We start from the raw sequence: 5,401 nt of genomic DNA on the forward strand, positions 1-5,401 counted from the left end.
CCCCCCCCGCCCCCTTCTCTGGGCTCCAGACACATCGCCTGACATATTAAGTCATTCCCACCACGGGGCACGTGCTTCATTCCTGCTTAGAACAATCTTCCCTCCAGCTCTTTGCAAGGCCACCATCTTACCAACCGGTCTCAACTCAGATGTCACCTCCTCGGACAGGTCTCCCCTGACCACCAGCTACAGTAGAGCCCCGGTCACTCTTGGTTTTCTCATCTGTAATGGGGCCGGTGTTGTGAAGAGGGTGGAAAGACAGTTGGGAAGGGGGCTGAAGTGCCGGCCGGCGTGGGGCAGGCACTGGGTCCCGGTGAGTCCTCCCTTCTCATCAGCACGGCTGACCCTGAGTTGGCTGGACCCAGGAGAATCCTTTGCTGGGGGTGGACGCTGGGCTCCTCTGCCCACTTGACTGTGTGACTTCACTTTGGGGTCTGGCTCCCTCTGGGCTGTCCTCCTCCTCTGGCCTGCAGACGCACACTAGCCTGAGCTTTGTCTGGGGCCGTGGAAGGAGGCCTGTGGCCCAGGAGAGCCCTCAGGAGCGGAGGGCTCAGGGCTGACGAAGGGCCCATCCCCACTGAGCCAGGCTGCCAGGGTGCGTGTGGGGACAGCGCCTGCTCCTGCCCGAGCAGCTGGGGCTGCTGCTCCTATGTTGGCTCTGGGAGTGAGGGGTGCATGATTACGGCTCAAACCCCTCCGGATCCTGCCCCACGGCCCTCCTTCACCCTGACCCAGCCGACTGGCCTCAGGGCATAGCCTCACTGCAGCCATTGCTCCCCAACCAGGTGTCCTGAGTGGGCCAGAGGCTGGGGACAGGGCCCTTGGCCAGAGTGTGCCAGCCCAGGCCGACCCCCAGGCCCTGGAGCCAGCCTGTCCTGGCGTGGGCAGGTGGAGGCCACTGGGCGTTCCCACCAGGACGAGGCACTGGCCCAGGATAACAGGATCTCCGCCACGGACGCCAGCCCAGCCCAGCCACCCTGAACCTTTGCAGTTACATTCCTGACTCCTCCTTTCTGCTCCTCACCCTGCGCAGCGCCAAAGGACACAAAGGCAGGATTAAATCCGCTCCCTGGAGCCGCAGGGTTTGGCTTCGAGTCCTGCCTCCCTCTTGTTAGCGGGGTGACTTCACCTAAGCTACCGAATTTCTCTCGGCTTCTGCTTCTTTACCAGGAAAATAGGGAGAGTGGGACCCCTGCCCCATGGTTAGGAAGGGGCGTGGGAAGCTTGGGTGGGCAGCTCGTCTCTTCTCAGCTTCTCTCGTCCTCAGGGCACCGTCCCGCTCACATGCTCCCCAAACGGCACAGAGCATCCTCATCATGTTTTATTTTATTTTTTTAAATATATTTTTTATTGATCTTTTTATAGAAAGGGGAGAGGGAGAGTTAGAAACATCGATCAGCTGCCTCCTGTACCCCCCCCGCCGGGGATGTGCCCGCAACCAAGGTACATGCCCTTGACCAGAATCGAACCCGGGACCCTTCAGTCCGCAAGCCGACGCTCTATCCACTGAGCCAAACCGGCCAGGGCCTCATTGTGTTTTAAAACATGGGGAACTTCCACACAGGATTGGATTTGGGGCTTTTTTGAAAAGTTGGAAGGGTGGCCGGCTCTGCCCCCCATTTCTGCAGGGCAGTGGTCAGCAGACGGAGCGGTGGCTGCTCTCAGGCGTGTGCTCTGCTGCTGGCCACAGGCCCCTTACAGGGGTTGGGAGGACAGATGAGTTAAGGGCTGTGAGGCCCTAGGAGTAGCGCGTGGCCCTCAGGAACCCACAGAAATCCTCACAGTCAGTGTCCCCATCGCCTCGATGATTCTAAGCCTCGCTTCTGGGGGCGGGGGCAGGAGGGAGCCGTGGCACTGGCCGATGACGGACCCCAGCCGGGCCTGCCCGTGGTTGGCTGGGGGGCACGTGTGTGCACCCATCCTGAGGTGCCGAGGTTTGGGCACAGGTGGCTGAGGAACCAGTAAGGGGCCTGGTGCTGGCGCTGTGATCAAGGCAGCATCGTAAGGGGGCCGTAGGAAGCCACACAGGAACTTGGGAGCCCAAATCCTCTTCTGGGAACTTAATTCCCAACCCCCACCGGCCGGCTAGGTCTCGGTGGGAGGTCCTGGTAAGCCACGGGGAAGGACTAATTATAAACTCCCAGGCTCTCCCTGCCCCATGGAAGGGCTTCCGTGGCTGATGGGCTGGGGTTGTTTTCCTTGGAGAGATTAGCATCCCAGAGGCAAAGCGGGGGGACGTGGCCTGGGAGTCAGGCAGACCCGGGTTCAGCTTGCCACAACTCTCCCATCTGTAAAATGGGAATAATGCCCACCTCACAGGACGGGGTGGGGGTGTGTGTGGAAACGTGTCCCCGTGGTGGCCACGTCACAGTCGCAGCTCAGGTGTTCAGTGGGTGGGTGCGTGGGAGGTGTCCCACTCCCTCCTGCCCTCAGTCTCAGCAGTTTGCAATGATCTGTCCATTCACGTGATGTTCTAACTTCCTTCTCGACAAACAGGAGCTGGGACCCTCGTGTTTGGGGGCTTGTTCAGCCTCCCCATCTCCATGGCCCCAGCTGCCCCTGCCTGGTCTGTTTGAACAGCCTCCCTGCTGGCCTCCCAGCCTCTAGTTCCTCTTCTCGAAGCCGTCCTCGAAACGGCTGCCAGGATGAACTTTCAAGAAGGACGCTCATGTCCCAGTCCCAGCACCTTGCCTGGCTCCCCAGGGTCTTCATGATCAGCTTCCAGATTCCTGGAATGGCACTCGAGGTCCTCCTGCAGTGTGGCGAACCTGGTGGGCAGCCATCTGCCACTCCGCTGACCACTGCCCTGCAGAAATGTGGGGCAGTGGCAGCCACACCTTCCAGTTTTTCAGAGAAGCCCGAAATCCAACCCTGTGTGAAAGTCCCCAATGTTTTAAAATACGGTGAGGCTGCTCTGTGCCGTCTGGGGAGCACGTGAGTGGGAAGGGGCCCTGAGGACGAGCGAAGCTGAGACAAGACGGCCTGCTGACCACCCCCTTCCCACGCCTTTTTCTTACTATAGAGCAGAAGCTCTTGCCCTAACCGGTTTGGCTCAGTGGATAGAGTGTCGGCCTGGGGACCGAAGGGTCCCAGGTTCGATTCTGGTCAAGGGCATGTACCTTGGTTGTGGGCACATCCCCAGTTGGGGGTGTGTAGGAGATAGCTGATCGATGTTTCTAACTCTCTATCCCTCTCCCTTCCTCTCTAAAAAGAAATCAATAAAATATATTTTAAAAAAAATAGAGCAGAAGCTCTTAGCTGGTTGGGGGGGCTATGGTTTTGCCACCTAGAAATCTAGTGAGTAGGTGCTACTAAACATCCCTGGCCTCTACTCCTCACAACAGAGAAGTATCCAGCCCCAAGTATCAATGGTGCCCAGGTTCCTGAGAACCTGCTCTAGAGTTGTTGGTGGCAACCAGCTGCTCACCCAGCCCCCATTGCATCTAAGTGGGATCATATGATTAGTTCTCACCAATGGACTGTGTGTGTCACTCCCAGGAAGAAGTAGTTAAAAAAGACGTCTCCTCCATTGCATCCCCTCCATCAATGTGTTTGTCAGATAGAACTTAGTAGATAGACATTCTGATTTAATAGAACATCAGGAACTAAGAGGAGGGAAGAGCCACAAGGTGGAAAGAGCCTGGGTCCCAGTCACCTGACCAAAGGCACCACCAGATGTTTACAACAGAAATGAACTCTTACTGTGTTAAGTTCTGGATTTATCTTTAATAGAAGACAGGGTTATCTGGATGAATAGAAAATAATTTGTCAGATCATCTTTATTCTTTTTTTAAAAAACTTGATTTTCAGAGAGAGATAAGGGAGAGGGAGAGAAAGACAGAGAAACATCAATGTGAGAGTGAAACATCGAGCAGCTTGCCCCCAGTTCATGGAAACAAGAAAATGGTGGAGCAGAGACTTGAAGCCTCATCTCTCTGACTCACAGCCTTTTTAACCCATCAGTGTACTCCTGTTTTTATCCTCTAAGTATTTGAAGTTCCAGCACATGCCTGGGGGGCTTTCTCTCAGCCCTGCCAGGGGCAGGTTGGCAGGGCCAGGGTGGTAATTTTTCCGGGAGCAGATTTTAGCCAGTGAGGGGTGTACTTGGAGAATGAAGACCCAGCTCCCTCGCCCCCGTGGTGGGATACTCTGAAGTGCATCTTCCACCCAGTCTCCTGGAGGCCGTGGTGGGATTGACTCCTAGCTGCTCATAATGGCAACTATGAAGATGGTATGAAGATAACACCTTAAAACACCACACTGTACAGTTCGAGATGACATATCCCTTTGTCCTGGCAAGAAGTAGACATGTAATTTTTTAAAAAAATGTTTTTATTGACTTCAGGGAGAGGAAGGGAGAGGGAGAAAGAGTGAGAAACATCAATGATGAGAGGGAATCATTGACTGGCTGCCTCCCGCACGCTCCCTACTGGGGATTGAGCCCACAACACAGGCATGTACCCTGACCGAATCTAACCATGACGTCCTGGTTCATGGGTCAACACTGAGCCACACCGGCCCGGCGTGTAGTTTAATTTTTTAGACTGCTCGGAAGCTCAGAGGGAAATCTGCTCAGTTGCATTTTTATTTCTGAAGGATCCCCCACTTCTGACATATTGTGTCTCAACTTTCTGAGTTCGTATTTAACTGGATGTGTGATGAGTCATTCATATTGGCCGCCTCAGAACCTGGTTGGTAGGAAGTTAGAAACGCATGGTAAACAAAGGGTGCCGTTAATTGTAGGAGTTTGGGAATCAAATGGACCTGGATTTAAATCCCAGCTCCACAGCTTGGAGGATCTCGGGCAATCATTTCACCTCCTGCACCTTGGTGTCCTCATCATTAACTGTAGACGATGGGGCCTACTTCCTAGAGAGGATTGTAAAGCATCAAGCATAAAGCTGGGCAGATGGTAAATGATCAACATTAATTGCCATTATTGTTATAAGGGCTTTTATTCTAATGACGAGGGGAACAAACTCAGGGAATTCTGCACCCAGTCCCCAGGCTTGACAATCAGGAACGAAGAGATTACAGTCACCAAGCCAGGCTGAAGCTCTGTGAGGGCAGGTAGACGTCAGTGTGGTTCACCATTTAGTACAGGGTCTAGCACATACTCAACATCCGTGAATGAATGAATGAATGAATGAATGGGCAGCTACCATCGGCCAAGGTATGTAGCTCTGTTTGTGGGCGCCACGCAGCCAGGGTGTCTAAGGGCCCTTGAAGGCCTCCCTCCTGTGGTTTCGGGGCACACAGGCATTCTTCTTTAATCCTCACAGCAACCTAGGTGTGGGCTGTCTCCCAAGTTACAGATAACAGAATGGAGATGTAGAGACACAAAGCAATTTGTCCAAAGTCACCCAGGTGATGGGTGTTAAAGCCCCCAGGCCAGGAGACC

Source organism: Myotis brandtii, unplaced genomic scaffold (assembly GCF_000412655.1).
Source record: "Myotis brandtii unplaced genomic scaffold, ASM41265v1 scaffold129, whole genome shotgun sequence".
In the NCBI taxonomy this organism is placed as follows: Eukaryota; Metazoa; Chordata; class Mammalia; order Chiroptera; family Vespertilionidae; genus Myotis; species Myotis brandtii.